Source organism: Carassius auratus, chromosome 11 (genome assembly GCF_003368295.1).
Source record: "Carassius auratus strain Wakin chromosome 11, ASM336829v1, whole genome shotgun sequence".
In the NCBI taxonomy this organism is placed as follows: Eukaryota; Metazoa; Chordata; class Actinopteri; order Cypriniformes; family Cyprinidae; genus Carassius; species Carassius auratus.
In genome coordinates, this window is record NC_039253.1 from 15,943,269 (window position 1) to 15,964,602 (window position 21,334).

Consider the following 21,334-nt stretch of genomic DNA (forward strand, 5'->3'; position numbering starts at 1 on the left):
GATCTGGACTGCTTGTCCCCTCCAGCCATGTCTCCAGACAGTTGGACAGAGAACGGTGTGGCACAGAGAGAGGGCCCCACAGTGCCAGGAGGAAACTGTAATGAGAGATTTTCGAGGGGGTGTGGAGATACTTGGCCTCTCACACATTTTTACATACAGACAGCCACAAACATGAAAAGAAAAACACAAAGATATGTTCACAAGTACGCCTACACGAGTAGACTGACCATGTTGGCAAGCACATGACTTTCCTATTAAGATCTATATTCTAGAATGTTTATTCTGAAAAGATGGTTACATTGTATTATGTTATTAGTATGTTCTAAATAAATTAAGACTCTGTAATGAATATACTCTATGCTCATTTATTTCTGCTATTCTCTACAGGAAGTACTGCATTTTTTGGCAAATTATGCACAGTAATTAAAGCCATTTTGACTCATCAATCCTCATTCGTGTGCTTGACAACAAGCCCAATAAACAGCAAAATGTAGGTCATGAGATTCTTAAAGTGCTTTCACCCATCTGTAGTTTGATTTATTATACTTTGCATCTTCTATTCCTTCCAAAATATGTTTTCCTTGATTGCTTGACTGTTTAACCCCAAATTGCTCTTATCTGGACAGAAATAAGCAAAAGTAAATGAATGTTCAGTCATAGTCTGTATTTTAAACATGATTATTAGCATATCATAATCAAAATTATGGTATGCTCGCTGTTTTAGTTAGATATCTAGAAACAGCAATACAGGCCTATTCAGATAATTATCAGTTTTTTAACTTTATAAATGGTTTACTGTTAATTTTGAACAATCAAATGCATCCTTGCGGAATAAATCAAAGTAATTTTTAAGAAAAACACTACTGACTCCAAACATTTAAAGGGTAATGTAAATATCAAAATCTGAATAAATATTGATTCATATAGAAAATTTATGTGCATGTCAATGTAGTCATTGTGTAGACTCTGTTTTGGTGTTGTGTGTCACTGTGCCCCGTCTCCTCAAGTTAGGGTTAACGTTAACAAGACAGATCGACACTACAGCACAGAAATGAAGTGAGGCAGTTATGTGATGTGACTTTGTGAAGGGGGAGTAGACAGAGAGATTGAAAGCAAGAAAGACCTGACAGATAAATATATGTAACAGAGGGGAAAAAGAACTAGAAAAGGTAAGGGACAGAGAGGGAACATCTGACACGTTCAATCTCATGCCTTCAGAGGATGCCTTGTAATCTGTTTTAAAGGTGGAAACAAATATGTATTATACATCGAGACAACTTCCTCTTTTATGTCAAAAACTGCTACTTTTCGTATCCTGGGGAGGCTATTTCAGTCTTGACACTTTATTTACCAAACTCTGTGTGTCTAAGTTGACTCACAATAGAAGCTTCTATAAAGTCTGCTTCAGTAACTTCTAAATTGGCAAGATTAATTATTACAAACGGAAGAACATAACTACACGTGTTTGTAGCTGTCTGTGGTAACTAGAAAAAAAGTTTGATGAATTAGATATAATCATATTTCTTTTTTAATTACAGTCTGGCCACAAATTTTTAAAGTCATTATGAAAAAGAAGTAGCCATAGACCTTTAACTTTATATTGCTATGTAAATCTGAGCATAACAAACTGCCAAAATAGAAAGCATGTCAGACAGGGGCTTGTTTCTATCCACTGGTTCAACACAGATGAATACAAGTTTGCAGAGACGTTTAAGTGGACTAAGGGTGTTTACTCTTGGCAGGTTTGGTTTGATTACACTCATAAAAATAAAGGTTTTTTTATTGGCATCTGTGGTTCCACAAAGAACCTTTACCATCCATGGAACATTTTCATTCAACAAAAGTTTTTTTTTTTACAGTGGAAAAGGGTTCTTTAGATTATTTAGTGTTTTTCAAACTAAGAGAAAATTGTTATTTTAAGAACTGTTCACTGCGAACCAAAACTGGTTCTTCTATAGCATCACTGTGAAAACCTGCTTTTGGAACTTGTTTAATAGCGTATAACAAACTCTGGTGTGATTGCTCTGTTAGAGGACACAATTTCTCATTACCCCGCCAACTGACATTCATTGTATGGGGAAAAAACACTGACACATATTTAAAAAAATCTTTGTGTTTCCCTGAGGACAGAAAGCCTTACAGGTTTGTACATGAGTTGAGTAAATGATGACAATTTTCATTTTTGCATGAACTACTTAATTCAAAGTTTCAGGGGAAAAAAAGCACAAAATGATCACAAAAGATATGTTAAAAACTTTAACAAAAGTGGGCCTCATGAGAAATAAATAAAATTGAAGGATATGACCCCTTTAAAGACTTCAGATGCCTCTTAGTTCAGTGTGAATGCAGACAGACAGGATGGTTACTCTTACATTAGCATACCCTGTCTACTCACGCCTTGCATCAACAGGATAGACATATGCAATCTGGCAACATGCTCCTGGCACTAACCCAGTTATTCCTCTCCATCTCTGACCTTGTCACTGCACATGGCATTTTCAGGCAGAAGCTCACCGCCACATACATTTTCACATAAAAACACACAAGCTAAACCATAACGTGATAAATGAGGAAGTGGCTAAATGGTCTGCTATCTTCCTTCAAAACTAATAAGTCACATTAAAAGTCCCTAGAGTGGATGTTCGTGTGATTACTGTTTTGTCCATGATACATGAGGGCAGAAAATGCAGCGTTGCTGTGAATTCTCCAGGGCAATCAGCAAGACAAATTTAACCTCGGCGAATCCCTCAGACGCATATAACTGCTTATGGCACGCCGACGAACGTGATAAGAAAATTTTGAGGTATGTTTGGCAAGGACAGAGACTGTGAAGTCAGTTTGGCAAGATGAAGTCTGGGGAATCGGCAGGCTTTCAACACCCATCGCCACCAGAAAGACAGAGTGCGTTTTGATCGCTCGAATACACGCAACCCACACACATATCCTCTCCACCTGGGTGGCTGGTGCTGCCGAAGATACGAGTCTAACTCAGAGAGGTTTGTAGGCCACAGCTTATCTTTTGCTCACACAAACCTGACTAAAACGCGGTAGCTAAAAGACTTTTTCCTTTCTAGATACACGCACACAGACACACTCTCCCTGTGGTTACCAATTACTTTGCCCCAAATGGAAGTCACAAATAAGACTTTGGCTTTCTTTACCCCCAGAGAAACAGTTACTGACACAGCGGCAAGTATTTTAAATTGGGTATTGACATGGTGAAATTCGTATTAGCAGTCATTACGTAGACGTAGTTGTAAGTAGGTTGGATATCTAGCACTCTGAGTCCATCTGCCCATCCGTTCAGTGGCTTTTTCTCTACAGCTCTCAGTTGATTCTTGCTAATCCTGTGTACTCTGTTGGGTTTTATCTCCTTTCTCAATGGGTTTAAGCTAAAATGCAGTCTCTGGATTTCCCTAAACCAGATTTAAGCCTCTGTAAAAAGGATGCCTCAGTTTTAGGCATCTGCTGAACGTACTCCACTAGTCTTATTAATAAAAAGGGACTAATTTAGCACAGGAAGAGCGCTTTTAAGTGTTGATAGGAACACAGAGGGGTTTGTGTTTATGTGAGAAAATATGGAGTTACATAAAGTGCTTGTCTCATCTCTCATCACCTCATCTCACAGCAGGCCACCATAGGTTTAGTGAGAGAGACAGATTAACCTCAATTCATCCACAAACATTAAATCCTTACAACTACTTTTTACACGGATCCCTGTTTTACACTTCACCCACATGGCATTAGCCTGGATGCGCATTTTTAAATCAATTGGAAAATATACTAGAGGCATTGGCTTGGCTCAAGAAGCTGTTTGTTTAAGCAGCCCTCCTGCAACCCCTGATCAAGTGTGTGTGATATAAGAGCAATTTCAGCAATTTCTGAGACCACTTATGGTATTTTTAGTAAGGCTGCATCTGAGATGATTTGCACTAGTGGAGCATATGTTGTCTAGTTAAAGGAGGATGTTAAAAGCAATATGGCATCAGAATAATTCATATAATTGTTCTATTCCAAGCATTTACATGCATTCGGCAAGCCTGTACTAATGCCTTTGCAACAGTGTAGGTACTACAGAAATGACTTTTACAATAAATCAATAGAGAAATAACAGAGCAATAAAGAGTGAATAAGAGAAATAACAGCAATACAAAAAAAAAAAAAAAAAACTGAAATATAAAATGTATTTTAATTAAAAAAAAATACACTTATATATTATAACATTTCACTTAAATATTTAATTTCACTTTTTTTTTTACTAGACCATTGCAAATCGTTAATTTGGCTTGTTTCTTTTTATATCAGGCACTGCCAAAGGTCACCTTTTTTTTCAAACCACATCCCTTCTGCTTGTTGTTCATCTGTATGAATTTCCTCTAAGATAATCTTTTTGATCAGCCATATTCAAGGAGGTATGGTAGCATACAACGTGCAATGGTAGAAATGTGTCAGCAGGTCAGTGTTGTTACTGTTAACTAAGTCTAAAAGTAAAACTTTAAATAAAATCTTTGCCATTAAATGAAGTTCAAATAAATAACACTTAATTGCTTTTAAAAAAAGAAAAAAAAAATCCTGAAATCTCATCCGGACTGGTGTTCATAACCCATGCTAATGGACAAAAGGCCACCACAATATTCATTTCAGAAATGTGATATTCCCTTGACAGAGTCCACAAATCCAGCCATTGTTTATCAATCAGGTTTCGCTCTAATACAAGACACTAAAAAATAAGCCTTAATATATAACTAGTGAAGCCTATTCCAACATATCAGCCTTGTGTCAGAAAGGACACATCCAGAAGTGAAATTGTAACCTTGAATCAGGAATGAGTGAGAAAAAAAAAAAGGTAAAGATGCAATTGTAGCCAGGGATTAGATTTTCATTCACAGAGCTGCCAAGCGGAACGTGGCCTGAGAAGTGATTTGAAGTATACAAACCTTAAAAACAGGAACACATTTTTCTGAAGCAAGGAACAGACAAAACATCTTGTCTGGAGGGCTTGCATAACGTTAAAATAATGTTTCTGCCCTTTTCTCTGGCAATAGTCATGCTGTTCTGTTCAATTACTAGAAATCTGCATTGCATCACTGCTCCCTTTGGTGAACACACTGAAGTCATCTATCATGCTAGCCAAAGAAAGACCGTACAGCAAATGTGCACTAAATAGTTTCCATGAGAGCCCTGGCAAGCTTTTTGAACTGCCACATATGATTTGAACTTTACAACCAACATTCGTCATGTTTTAGCAACAGAGCCATGGTTATTTATGGTGAGGGCCAATCGGCAGCTAACTCACCCATCATGAAACACTGCCACGTTAATACTTTGTAATTAAACAGCCTACACATTTTTTGCAGACCTAGCAAAAACGGACTGAAGATGGGATCGTTCCAGTTCATGTTTTCTGAACCAATTTCATGCACAATTTGCTCTGTGCTGGATGAGAGCTGTGTGTGAGCGTGCCACTGAATCGCTGGCCTGTCTTTCCGAGACAGAAGAAGATCCCGTCTGCTTCAGAATTCCATTTCCCTCTGTGATGGTGCTCTCAACAGACTGCAGATCTGATGGAGTGGAGCAAATACCTTTGGATCATGGAAAATAAAATACACTATCTATCTAGTTTTAAATGTTTGGTCACTTAAAGGTATAGTTCACCCAATTTACTCCCTTCAATTCCAAAAAAGAATTTGTGAAAATAGTAACATCACACTTATGCCTACTACATGATCTGTCTATAGGCATGGGTGAATTTCTTCATAAAATTAGATTGCCAACTACTGGCCTGGCATGCATAATACAGCAATTTAGTTTAGTTTAGTTTTTTTTTTTTGGATCTGTGGGTCATTGTCCTCTGTATTTGAAACATTTCTACAATTCAAAGAAAAACATTTCTATTTTCTACATTGTTGTCATGATCTCATTCATTTAAATCAAGGTCTATAGAATACCCTATAGGTGTCACTCTTGGGTATAGTTTCGAACAGGGAAAAACACAACACTCAATATGGTGGCTCTATCAAACGAAGCTCCGCCTTCTGAGTAAAAGAGCCAATCCCTAATAGGTAAAGTCAGCTCATCACTGCAGCTGCTATTAGAATTCCTGGTTGCTATAGAAACTGTAAGCATTCTGAGACTTTAACATTGTCTGTCATTTTGACGGACAGGGTCATAAAATTCTGTCATAATCTATTGTTGCCAATCATTTTTATTTTCATATCACACATTTATGCATTTATCCAAAGTGACTTACATGTGTGTTTCCTGGGAATTGAACCCACAACCTTTTTTTTGCGCTGCTAACGGAATGCTCTACCACTGAGCCACAGGAACTGGAACAGGAACACACTTAATTGTGTTTATTTTTGTTTACATTTTAACTTTTAATAATGAACCTACAGGACGAGCTTATGCATTTATTTATTTATGAAGAGAACAGAGGCTGCGTGTCACTTTTCAAGTTCAACAGCACATCCCGCAGTGACAGCGGAGGCCACTAAAACAACAAAATCTGCTAGGGCTGGTAAAAAAAAAAAATGGATTTCTCAGTTTTAATTAATTAGAATTTTCATGAATCAATATTTTCTGTACTTAAACTCCAATCAATGCTGTTTTTAGTTGATGAATGAACAGTAGTTAGTATTATATATATACACACATATGCGCCATATTTTTACAACACTAGAATCACATCCCATTAGGTAATGAAAGTTAAACACACACTTGTCGTCTTAATGCTCACTTGGACCAAACACAGGAAATACGTCATAGAAGTAGTCAAGTGCAAAGACCACAAGTGTGGGTATTTGGACAAGGCATTAGGGTTTTCATCGGTTATTTTGTCCATACTGCAAATATTTTGAGTCTGTTCACTTAGAAAGGTAACCAAATCTATTTTGCTCACTAAGGCTGCATTTTTGTTGTTGAAAAAATATAGTAACGTTTCGGTTTTCATTTATTTTAAAATGTAATTTGTGATGCAAAGCTAAATTTCCAGCAGCCATTACTCCAGTCTTCAGTGTCACGTGATCTTTACGAAATCATTCTAATATGTTTATTATTTTGTGCTCAAGTAATATTTTTATTGGTATCAATGCTGAAAAAGTTGTGTTGCTTAATACTCTTGTGGAAACTAAACATAATTTTTTTCCCCCAAGGATTTTAAGAGGAAAGTTCAACATTTATTTGAAATAGAGATTTAATGTAACAATGCAAGGCTTTACTGTCACTTTTGATCAGTTCATTATAACATGAAAAAAAAATGCTTACCAAGTAATAATAGTAATAGTAAAATGTATTTGTCTTAACAAGCAGCACTCATTTGACATTGTAATACATGTAGCATGCATACTGCAATGCAAAGTAAAAGATTATCACTTGTTTTTTGTGGTGTGAACATAACTATACACAAACAAATGTATGTGTGTTTCAGCTGCCCGTCCTGCTTGAGTGTGTAGAGCAGAACAAGGGTGTGCAGTTGGCCTCTGTGGTTAAATCTCCTCTCTTTTCTCCTCTACTGTTTAGCAGCTGCAGCAACACAGTAGGGAAGCCCACAGGCAATCTGTTCCAAACACACCCTAAAATCCCAGCACTACATATTATCCAGCACACACACCCACACTGGGCCATTAAATGAGCTTCACGCTCATGAAATGAGCCCACCCTTCATTTACTGCCAGTTTTATTTATTTATCTCCAAAAGCAGAACAACTTAAGGGGCGTCTATCTCCTATAACACTACACTGAAATCTCAAAAACTGCAGAATTAACTCTTTTGAGACACATACTGAATGTGCAAGATGGTCAAATAATTTCCAACAGTCAGTTTTACAGCATCTGCAAAGAGTTAACTACAACAGGATGAAGACATATGCTACAAACACACAGATACATTCTCACACCATGTCAACAGGTTAGAGTGATTCAAAGGGCAAACAAACATGCATAATTTAAAACACACAGGGATGGGGGTAAAGAAGAATACAAACCTACAATTAGTAGGGTTAAGCACAGTTGCCAAGTCATTTCCCTTAAAATCCCCCTATCTATCATGGGGTTGGGTTTTCATCAAGAGGTGTTGTCATGATAGGTAATGAATTACTCACACTCTATGTTTAAGAAGACCTCACCTTGCAGTGTGCTTGTGGTTAGTAGCATGTGGGGATGACTCTGGAAAGAGGCCAAATTCAGTTATCAGTCGGGTCACAGCTAGTTTTACACATTTTTTTTCTGCTGTCCACTACTGCAGGGGACTAAAAATCAAACTAAAGTCCACTTCCATTTAAAGCTCCGGCATATGTTACCAGAGATTTGGGGCAGATTTCTGCAAGAATGTATCTAAATTCTGTTCACCTTAAAGGGACAGTTCAACCAAAAATGTAAATTCTGCCACCAATTACTCACCCCCGGGTTGTTCCAAACCTTTATACAATTCCTTCTTCTTTGGTACTCAAAAGATGTTATTTTGAAGAATGTTGGTAATGGTGGTCACCTGATATATCGCCAAGGCCCATATATCGGCCGATAAGCTTTTCTGCTCTTCGAATTTATTTTGACCGCGCACCGTACTTTAATTTGATGGTGCTAAAAATGGCAGTGCCTGAGCTCACAGTGTTCATATTCTCCCTCTTGTCTAATGTCATTATTAACAGTTCTGTCTAATATGGATAGAAGTCTGTCTAATAATCCGATAGAATGGTTAAACAAAGGAATTAAAATATATACAAAAAGTGTTATAATGATTGATTTGATATATAGTAATAAAAAAGGCAAATATTATAATACTTTCTCTTGGATTTGATTAAATATGTATATATCAGCTTTATTAATTTTCAGTTTTGAAACAGCATGAGGGAGAGTAAATGAGAGATTTTTTTTTTATTATTATTATTTTCATTTTAATTACTAACTTGTTCCAAATCTGTATTTTAAAAGCTAATGAGATTGATTGTTATTTTGGTCGAAATTAAACTTCATTATAATGACAAACAGCTCATCAAATTAACCTTTTTTTTTTTTTTTTTTTTTTTTGGTGAACTATCTTTTTTTTAGCAGTAATGGCCCTGCAAAGTCTGCCTAAGAAACACAATTGACCAAACAATATTGATTTGTCTGATTGGGTGAAGAAGACAGCTTTAATCAAACCACACTTAGGACCGGTCGGCCAGATCGATTTAGATTTTCCAATTACTTTTAATTAGTTCCATTCAATCCTTTAGTGAAAGATATCTCGCTCCCAAACAGTAAATCCTGAAGGGATCAAAAAAGACAGTTATTCGGGAAACGCTAACATTTGCAGCTCAGAAAATTTAGGTTGACAGTCAGGGAATTAAAAAAAATATGAATCTCTGCAGTGATTCAGGTGCAATTCATGTTGTGATTTTAAGCTGTTTAACGTCAGCATCAGTGCAGTACACTCTTGACAGTGTTTGGCTGGTTTCTGGACGATAATCCATTTTCACAGTCACGCATCACTGTGTCAGGGAACCATTTGGTGTGGCAAATATACGCTCAATCCCTCCCTTTTCGAACTGGTTATGCTCCTCACTAATGGAAAACCACTCCATGCAGGTGAAGGGATCCAGTGAGCACAGAGCAAGATGGAGATTGGAGAAATGAGAAAAAAAAAGTGAGGATAAGAGAGCTTGCTTACAAATAGGCTCTGTCCTAATGACAACAGCATCCTCTAAAGGTCAGAATGGTTACTTCAGTTGAGGGGAAAAAGTATAGGGTGCTGCCAAGTAAACTCAGTATATGCTCACTCATTGGAATGGAATAACTGCCTGTGAAGAACATACTTCTACAATGACACTGGCAATCAAAATCTATTGTTTCTGCTTGATGTTTGGTACATTGGCAAACACAAAGACTTGTTGTATTTACTGAGAGCATATATAATGCTTTATGTCTTGGATGCTTTCACAAGGTTATTAGCAGTGCTTTCTAAACAAGCATTACAATTACTATTGCTAATACTTGGGGATTTGACCCAAACTTTAGTGTGCAACTCATCTTGGACCATGTGAACAATGCCATAAATTGTGTGCTGTGTTGAGGAAATCAGACTTATTTTTGGCTGGAACATGATTCCATGGGTAGGAAAAACTTAAGAAGGGTTCAAAGGTCATAGGGACTTGGTCTTAATAATAATTGTTAGCAATGCACCAAAAAAAATTTTTTTTAATCACTCAAAACAGACACAGATTCACACAATCCATTTGCAAGCATAAAACGTTCAAATTCCTAGACCCAAAGATTAAAAGGGTTTTAAATCAAATTTAGGACCAATTCAAGGGGAAAATTGTGGCCGCAGGCCTATGTTTTCATATACTGTATAGTTTTCAGGTTGTCCAATGTTTGTTATAGGCTGCTGTATATACTACATTTTTTAATTAAGCCTAGAGAAACAAGATTCATTAAGGTACAAGGGACACAACATGATTTCTAAGACAGAAGCTCGGAGGCAATAATTAAATAAAACAATAATTAAACAGCAGAGGTGTGACTCCTTATATCATAATAATGAGAGTGTCCTTGAGTAAGTGATATTACACGTATAGCAGCAGTGTTTGTCCATCACCTGCTCTGAGGGCACAGGAACCCTCATCAGCATTTACATAGGTAACGTCAAAGGTTAATGCAAAGCTGCTCAACTAATTAACTAACAGTTTGACTTCTCTGCCTCCTCGCCTTTGTTCGGCTACAGACAGTCCTCCTCTCACCTTGTGCCAAGGTAATTTTGCCTGCCACACAACTATTGAATGCGTAAATGGGTTCTCTTATGTGGAACAGATTGCTCGGTCTTGGTAATGAAGGCACCATATTTGGCAATAATGGACATGGGTTTTGAGTTATCTCCAGATATTTTTTTTTTATGTTATCATAATTGCTAAGCGTCACCAGGGGAGGCATGGTACCTTTGCAGAACACTGATGGAAGTGAAGCAAGGTCACACTGACAAATGAGCATGTCAGCAACCACTGGACTCCTCATCATTTTCACATCCTGTGGTGTGTATGACTTATATGTTTAGGTGTTAGGTGTTGTTTCTTTTTAAGTCACCTCCTAACATGCTTGCCAAGCTCTCGTGTGGTGAGCTTTTACCATGAGATGTGCTCTCACGCAATTCATCTGCGGAAATAATATATAATGAGGTTTGGAATGAGGTCATAAAGAAAAGTTATACTTTAATGTGTCCAATGACCTTTTGAGAACTGCTTTTCCGCTATTGTCAAACTATGAGAAACTATAAAGTATGGTCCTTTAGTTCTCATGGAATTAATACTTTTATTTAGCAAGGGTGCATAAAATTGATACAAAGTAACAGCAAAGATATTAACAATGTTACAAAAAAACTATTTCAAAGAATTATTTTCAATTATTTCATGAATTATAGAAATATAGAATATTTCAATTATTTCATTTATTATATTTCATTATTATATTTCAATTTTCTAAATATATTTTTTTTAAATACAGAAATAAAATGTCATGATTTTCAAATAAATATTAAATAGCATAACATCAATAATAACAATAAATGTTTCTTGAGCTTCAAATCAGCATATTAGGATCATGTGACAATGAAGACTGGAGTAATAGCTGCTGAAAATTCAGCTTTGCTATCACAGAAATAAAGCAATTATGAAACATACTGAACATGTAACCTGTTTTATTGTATTTTTGACCAATCTCTTAATATCAAGAAACATTAAAAATGCTTCATGTGGCAACATCTCAATTCATTTTTAAAGTAAAAAAATATATAATAATGACAGTATTATAGTTACATATTTAATTTAAGATAAAAATCCCTTTCCAATCTGCAGTAAAGACGTTTTTTTATTTTTTTATAAACACAGGGTGTGTGCAATACAAATAGATATTGAATGAGCAATATTTCATATAGCAGCTCTGTTGATAAAAATGAGGATGTAAGCATAGGTTTAAATATTATTACAAAAAACAACTGCAAGAGCATACGTTACTGTTATTATTATTATTATTATTATTATTATTATTTTTTAGAAAACCAAATTACTATTATGTATTATATTATTATATATAAACTAAAAAGAAGTGTAAACATAATAATTCATGTAATTCAACCCTACTGTTAAACCAAGTGCTGTTTCTAATACTAATCCTGCATTTATGCATGTGTATTTGTGTGTGTGTGTATGTGCAAGTGCTGTCATGTGTCTAAATGTTCCTCGGGGCTTTATCGTGTGTCACCAGGCATCAGACAGACTATGCCATCTCAGAGCCATGCGCTCGCCCATACACACCCTGATTAGGCCTCCCCCATCTCCCAAATGTGCATACTGACAGAAGGAATTGGACAAGGTCACTGAATGTTACCATGACAACCAGACACGCAAGCTGGAAGGCTTCAAAGAGATCTCCTCCCATTCTCCCGCACAAAAAGCTTAGCTTGTAAACGTGTGTAAGGCAAGATGGAATTATTATTTTAATAAAAAGAATTTCACATATCATATTGTTGTGAAAAAAATAATAATAATTGAACGATGACCTGTGCAATTGCATTTAGTTTTAACTGCTTTAGACTATGTAGACTGTAAATGAATAAGATGAATGTATTCTCTCGTTTTGTGTTTGCACCGTTGACTACCAGTGAAGCGTCAGATTAGAGCTGATGTCTGTGTCTGTCTGATGTGATAGATGGAGTCAATCTGGATTGAGTCTGTCACATAGTTTGACTGATACAGCACCATCCACCACACACAAACCCAACATCTGTCACTCAAACTCAACAACCACTCAGCACAATAATCTGTAGAGTTTTTGCAAATAAAATAGACACTGGCCAAAGCACACATCAAAATAAACATACACTGTGAACTATTTTTTTCAAAGTTGACAATAAAACACACACACACACACACACACACACACACACACACACACACACACACACACACACACACACACACACACACACACAAAATATACAATTACAGTCTATCTACTTCAAAATGTCATGTTTAATTCAGTGCATTCTTTGCTGTTTCCTTGCTGGGGGGTTTTGTGTATGAAATTTCGTGAAATATGTACAAAAGAGATATGTATTGAAAAAATATGTATTGAAAAGAGAGAAAATTGTTTCAAAGTAAAAAAAACAAAACAATTTTCCAATTAAAATGTGAAAAATTTAAAGCTACATTTTTATCTTAGCAATCAGACCAGAGTTAACTACATATCAGTTTATGCAGAGTAACTCTTTAATTAAGAGTAAACGTCCAAAGTTTTATTTTATAAAAATAACAAATTAATTATGTTTAATATATTCAAGTAATAGGGTATTATTAGTATTATTTATCAATTAGCAGGAAATCAAGTGTAAGAGATTATGTTTAATTTGTTTTATTATGCACTAATTTGTTCTATTATGCACAATATAGAAAGCCATATGTTTTTACATTAATATTGTTCACATGTATTTAAGATAACAATTAACTGATAGTTGACGGAGACCTGATTTCGAGGGAGGACCTGATTTGTCATGACACTGGCTGGGTTTGATCACTCCAACGCATCCCTGAAGCCCAAGTGGATTTCAGATATATATTTAAGCTTTAATGAGCCTGAGCTGCTTTCCCTCCCATCCTGCTGCTGAAAAGCATGCTCCATTATTTAAAGCCATTACTTCACGTCTGAAGCACTCGTCTAAATGAATACTGGTCTGGAAAGACAGTCGAGAGTTGGAGCCAACAAAATGAGCTATTAAAGACAACACCAACTAGCCAAAGCTTTAGTAAGTCATCTGATACACAGTCTGTGGCTAGATATTAACACTAAAACATCTGCTGCTCGAAAACAAAATGGCATGCGTTTCAAAATACTTAAAAAGTAGGCATGGTCCACATGGATTTTATAAACTACAGCACAGAGCCATTGTGGTAAGGTCTTTAGTTGCTATTTAAAAGGATGATCCATGCAGGAAGGGTCAACATCTCTCTTAAGAGTTACCGAATTAAAGGTATGCACTATATTACGCACTGGACTGCACTAGCAAAGCAGTGGGATATCATAAAATACACAACCAAATCTAAAGCAAAAGAACATTTCACAGGCCTGAACAATAAGGATGACCCACTGGCCTAGGAGTCAGCATGAGACTGTGTCAGCTGAAAATCAAATGTTAGCTGATCCACAACATGTATTTTTAAACTTAACAAAATGTATTTATTTCACAGCATTGTTGTAAATTCTACTGATTTATCAAAAATGTGACATAATATTTGAATGAATAAATAGAGTTATATTATAGATATATAAGTTGCGGGTTGCCAATTGCCTTTGTGAAGTATTGTAAAAACAATTTAATATGAAAAGTATCAAAATACATGATATTATGATATATGGTCATTGATTGAGAATTGGCAGTGACCTCATTAACACCAGTGCTGTCACTGCAGCACTCTACTGCCAAAAAGCATCCAAAGCACCCACATTATATCACTGACAAACGTGATTACTGCACGACTGAGCTATTAAAACTTCTTTGAGGATTTCACAGACAACCTCAACAGGGCTTATTTATTAGTTCATCTACCACATTACTGGTGCAGCCATTAGTGAACTACAGGTGAACTTATCAGTTGTCTTTCCAGAGACATAAATTACTTCATCCATTACCCTTGGAACAGTAGGCAAAATCCAATTTTAAATCCAATCAAGGCAATCTTTAAACAGCTATTAGTGACCAGAATTGAGATCTCAGCAACAATCTTATCGGCGAGATCTTTCCTTAGATGACCCAAGCAATGACCTCTTCAGTGACCCCTCAGAAAACTCTACTGGTGATCTTGTTATTTACCTCACTGATGGTTTTTATGTACAATCTTATTGATTACCACACTGCCGTGTTAACCCATGGCTCTCTCAGTTGAGTTACACTCTGAATTGAGCTGTACAGTATGTCAGTATCTTTATAGGGTGATTATCTAATAACTTTATAGACTTCTTACCTGAACTATTCTAGATTCCATGCTTAATTCTATATGATGGGTGCCTGTGGACGGCAGGTGCAAACGTAGATGATGTTTAGAGGAGCATATGTGCGCATGCCTGACATCCCGGACTGCTGTGGGAATAGTGCCATCATGAGGACTTCATAATGTATAGTGGGCTTGTAAATAATCTGTTTTTAAAACACATATATAATAGCAATTAGATAAAAACAATTGGTTCTAATAAAATATCAAAAGCAAATAATCATTTGGTTTTATTGAATAACGCAGTTATAAATACATAATGTAATAAAACAGTTAAAAATATATTGAATGAAGCCTACATTTAGCGTTATATCAAATGCCTACATAGAGCCCCAAGTGTCTGAGTAACAATTGTTTTTACACTTTAGTTTAATATTGACTAAACACCATCTAATTAAAATGTCCACTTTTTCTTTAATATTTGGCCACTTCTTTATAGTAATTGCACAGCAATTTCATTTCCTGAACAATAACGTGTGGACATCTTTACTTGGACATCTAAACTTAACTTAAACTTAAGCTGCGATTAACAATTAGCATATTTAGATAATGATGAATTCTCCTGTGTTGGCATAGGTTTATACACGATTTACATTATAAATCTGATACAATCTGGTTCCCAGATTAAGGTTTCCAAGTACCTCAGACTCACAGCATATGTAAAGATGGAGCTTTGCGAAGCTCTGCGGAGTATGTAAATGATAACTTTGTGTGTGGAGGAACACATATCATACAAGAATATAAATTAAGCCCATATATTTATTCTTGCATGATATTCTTGTATGTTTTTTCAGATTCAGATCAGATTCTGATTTCTTTTTGGTTGCAAAGGGAAATTTCTCACTTTTGGAACACAAAAGAAAGACAGTGACTGGACAATGAACAGTAAATCATCAAAGGTTTTCATGACTTAAACATGGAAAAGCACAACAAATCATCAAGAAAATTGCATGGTAAAAACCTGACTTTTAATAAACCAGTGCTTTTCAGTTGTCCATGATTTCAGTTCTTTTTTATCTTGAATCTATAGTCAGTTATTTCAACATCCATGTCATTATATTGACTGAAAAATGTAAACACTTAAAACTTAGCACAGAAGATTTAATAGCAAAGCATTAATACCATACCTTGCTTATCTTGCGAGAGATAAATGCTGTTTAAATAATTGTATTGTTTATTTTATTTGTATTATTTTTATCATGACAGTAATTGGAATAGCCCTTCTAAAAATAAAAATAAAAGCCTAAATGTGTAATAAAATATGTAAATTAGATCAATTGTTGGTTAATTAGTTAATCAGTTAATTGTCTACATTTCTATTTTAGAATTAGGCTACCAATGAAATAAGCCATGAGCTCACATTTGTTGGAACCAAAGAAGACCTCAGCCTTCACATTCACACAATACACGATTAATGGAAGACCAAAGCACTGCAAAAATGGGGGAAAACAATGCAAGGAAGTTTAATGATATTTTAACCACAACGAAAGAGAACGCAGAGAAAAATTCACAGACTTTATTCTCCAGTGCTTCCTGTGTGACACACTCCAGTTTGTCTTTGATTGGATTAAATTTGGAGAGAGTCAGAAATTCCTCCACCTCATTGGCTGAGAGATCTGCTTTTATCCCTGCCTGAACAGAAAGACTCTGGAGATTAGATTTAATTATAGCTAAATTATTTTATTGCCTCAGGTTAGCATAGATAAACAGGTCTGGTGCTAAAAATAAATAATAACATTTCGTTTCATTCACCTCATTCATCTCGAGGCAGGCTTGGTAATGTCCTGATGAGTGTGCCACATTCTCTTCCAAAGCTATGTAGACACACACTCCAGCGCGTCTCCCTCTTTGCCCCTCTCTGCTACAACTGTCACAAAATGCACCAGATTTAAAGAGTCTGATGGAAAGAGAGAACGTGAAAAAAAAGAGAGAATAAAAGTGATAATATAGCTTGCATTGCACATTATGAATGTGGTCATAAGAAGAAAGCGAAAAGGTAGCTTGAAGGTCGAAGCATAGGGGATTCCAAGCAGTGTCAGATCTGAGACCATGTATCTAAGTTCAATAGGGTTCAATCCAGGGGGCTTATTGCCTAGGAAAAGAGCAAACATCAAGAAGTACTTTATTTGAAAAAAGATGGGCTTTCCTTTAGCCCATTTTGTCTGTGCATGTGGTATTTTCAATTTGACAGAAATTATAATAAACACCAAATTTGGTTGTAATCTGTCAAAATTTTGTCTGAATCTGGTACAAATCAAAGGGCATGTGCCAAACCCATTATCCCCTTGGCTGAAATTGGAATCGCATACTAGCATGCTGCTTGTACTATTTCTGTCATTATATTTATAGGGCAGAAATATTGAGAGTATTATGTAATTAATTGTTGGTGTCAGATTCAGATAAACAATGAAATACTAAGAAAAGTGAAACTTTAGACCCATACTTATGCAGATTCAAAGAAATATTGCGTAAATAGGTATAGACCAAACACATATTGAAAATATACTGAAGAAATATGAAATATGTCATCTTTGCAAATATATGTTATAGCTTACCTTGGCGTCTGATTAATTTTACTGATTGTCAGATCAGTGTATCGTATATATCTGCCACCCACTATATAGCCTAGTCTTCAAACTGTTTATCAATCATTTGTTGAAATTATCAAATACAATAATAAACCCCAAAGCATAAGCTACCAAGGGTCTTGGATGCCATTAAAAATAAAATAATAATAATTAAAAAAGTAAAATGAATAAACAACAATAACTTGCAACTTACTTTACATGTTTTTTCCTAAATAAATAAATAAATAAATGAATTAGACAAGAAACATCGAAATCTACAATGTATAGTATCCATTCAAAGAGGTCACTGTTTTCTATCTTAAACCACAAGATGGCAGTAATTGCATGATATTAAGTAAGCTGATTTGAAATCTTGACCCACGTCAACCCCAAACATGTTTTCATTATCAAATAATTTCATGCTAAAAGTTGTAGGTCATGTGGGCCACATTCCCATCACATAGTCCAATCAAATCCACGATTACCAGGACAAATTTAAAGGCTTTTTATATGTTTGTAGCATATAAATGATTTTTACAAATATAACTCTATCTGCCTTGAGGATTTGTTTACTCCTCCCCCTTCTAAAAAACTTGAAGGTGTCTGTTCTGCACACAGCCCTGATGCTGAGGGTCTGCTGATGCCTTGTGCAATGAAAGGAAAATGAGAGTGATTCATTTGAAGGGGTCAGTATTGAGTTGAACTTTTGGATGCCATTTTCCCCGCTGACTTCTCATGTGAACAGCAAAGCCTCAGAGCCGCTTCTTATAATAACACTCTCTCTCTCTCTCTCTCTCTCTCTCTCTCACACACACACACACACACAAACACATGACCACACACCCCTTGCCACGACCCCCACCACATCCTGCATCCTGCTTGAGCCTGACCGCTCCTGTCAGGAAGTAGCTCACTAATAAGCAGAAAAGGTCCTGTGGATGAGGGTGAGTCTCTGTAGGGTGAGGAGGGAGGCTATTGTGTATCTACGGAACTCAGTGTATCATCACCCTGTAATCATGATGAGTTTGTTTCCGCTGGTCTGAGATTAATGCTCTATTCTGCAGTAACTGCTACATCAGTGCTTTGACTGATTCATAAAGCATACATGATCATGTGTCATTCCACATCCTCACGACATACATTTTAATATATCTGATAGAATAGTAAATTTGTGATTTTATCATTATTATTATTATCATTATTGAATTATTATTTAATTTAGAATGAGTTTATAGTTTTAACATTGTACACAACAGGCCAGAATTGTATTTATCTATTTATTTATGTTACATGGAACACAAAAGGAGAAGTTTCACAGATTGTTCATGCTCTTGTTCAATGAATGGGAACTAAGACTGAAAAAATGGTCCATATGATAAAAATTTTATTTAAAAATATAGAATACAGGATATGCAAACACAGACCTGCGTTTATAAGATATGTATTTATTCTAAGTCATTTTAAATTTTTCATAATAATATTAAATAATTTTAAATAACACAAAACAAGAAAAAAAATCGTGCAAATTATTGTAAAAAAACAAATCAAGAAAAGCACTGGTGATGTAAAACTAATTTTGTGTCTGGTTCAGTGAATAGGTGACCTTTGTGCATAACATGTACAGCATAACAGGAATTAGCCTCATTGTCACTCTGTTCCACATAAAGGTGTGTACAAAAGCAAATTTAACATGATGTCTCAACACAAACACTCTTCGTATCAGGGCTGAATGTGCCGTAGTCACACTCTTAACAAAATGGCACAATAATAGGCCCATTATGTCATGTGTAGCAGTGCAGTGGCGCAGGCAGAGGCGAGAAGAGAGAGGGAGGGAGGGAGGAAACAAAAATGAGTGAGCGAGCATGTAAATGACTGAGTGAGAGAGTGAGTGAGTGTGTGCTCTGACTGCACGCTGAGGGCCAGGGCTGCACATCCTGTGCTCTGTTCCGCTCACATTTCACATGACCTGAGAGGATGTTGAGCAATCAGCAAGCTCTGCAGAGGTACAGTATAAATACACATGTTTTCACAAGATCAAGATCAAAAGTGCCAGTGGAACGCACACATGCAGTAAAACAAACAAATGGACACATGCATGTCCACTATAGCCCACATGCACATGCTTAAAAAAAATCAATAAATAAATTAAAATTAACATCTGGACGTTGCCTTGAATACACACCTTCCAAGACTATTTTCCATGAGCAACAAACCTGGCGGCACTCCCAGCCGAAGGCATCCTGTCTCATGCTGACCAACTCTCCACATATCTCAGCCAGTGGGTAACTGACATCAAATTTCAACCAGTGATGGAGAGTCCTGTGGTATAACACGCTATATTTAATCTGAAACTTTTCAAAGTATTTTTATTTCTAATCTTTATTTCTAATCTTTATTAGTGGTGCATTCTGAAATAAGCATTGCTGTTTATATTTCTCAGAACTATCCCCGAACACTAATCCTTTACCATAGACAAAAAAGACATTTCAGATCAGGAGGAGAGATGTGCTATTAGAAGCAATTAAATGTATCATTTATGAGCCCATGGGGGGTAATAAAACACCAAAAAAATCCAGAATACAACACTTTATTGGTGAATGTTAATTTAATCAAGAAATGTAAAAAAAAAAATAAATAAAAAATTGTAAAATTATAAATCATAATATATTTAAAATATTATTTCAGGTGCTTCTTCATGTTTTTCTTTAAAATAGAGAATGGAAGCAGGGTGATATCAAAAATTCAAAGGTTGTTTAAAAATATCAAAATAGCTTTCAATAAAACACTACACATAATTTTTGACAAATATAATACAAAATCATTTAGCTATTTTGATGGGGAAAAACAAGTGATATTTATTTTGATATCGGCTTTACATAATACCCCCGATCTATTTCGAATTTTGTGTTTAAAAAAAGTCCTGTGATTACAGATTCAGTGACATTACCTGCAGCTCTTTTTAAGTGCTTTTTATGTTGCGTGGAATAAATGCAAGCCTGTCTACAAAGCTGCAGTATGTGCAGATTACACAATAGTATTTGTGCATGTGGAAATTTCTCCAGCAGGCCAAGGGCTCTGTTTCGGTTGACCACAAATAGTTTGCTGATTGTTTCTCAGTGAGAGACCTAACGCTTCTGGCATGGTCCCACACTGAAGAAGGAAATACAGATTATGACCTCACCCACCAGTTATTCCCCAAATGCCATTTACATTGACACAGAGCATATAATAATGTTGTTTCCTCTCAAAATGCCAGCATAAATGCTTTATACAGCCCCCTGATAATAAACAGGAGAACACAGTCACGTTGGTTAGAAATTGAAAGTTTAAAACTCGATAAATCATGCTTTATGGATTGTGTCAGACAGTTGAATGAGTGCAGACAACGGCTAGATCCACAAACCCAGGAGGAGCTTGGGAGGAAGAACATCAAATGAAAAGGACACAACAGCATGACAGCGACAGGGAAATGTGACATGTTTAAACAGCCAGGCATTGTGTGGCCTTAACCCACGGGACACAAACCCCAGCAGGGAGGACAGAGTCTTAGGCAATCCTGACTCAATGGGCCATGACAAAGATAGCTTTGTGAGCATGCGGGACACTCACATATTGTGTGAACACTACGGAGGGTGCATGTGGTCTGATGCAGAACTGAGGTGGTGTTCAGGTTACAGGGGAATAAAACACACCCCGCCCAAACTGACCTAAAACTCCATCTTCGTCATCAGACACCTCCCTACCTGTTTCCCC

General features: G+C 36.0%; 1 pseudogene; it reads right to left on the minus strand.

Moving 5' to 3' along the window:
* Positions 1-5,415: 5,415 nt before the first annotated feature.
* LOC113110602 (glutathione S-transferase kappa 1-like) lies at positions 5,416-19,830 on the minus strand (annotated as a pseudogene).
* Between the last annotated feature and the right edge of the window lie 1,504 nt (positions 19,831-21,334).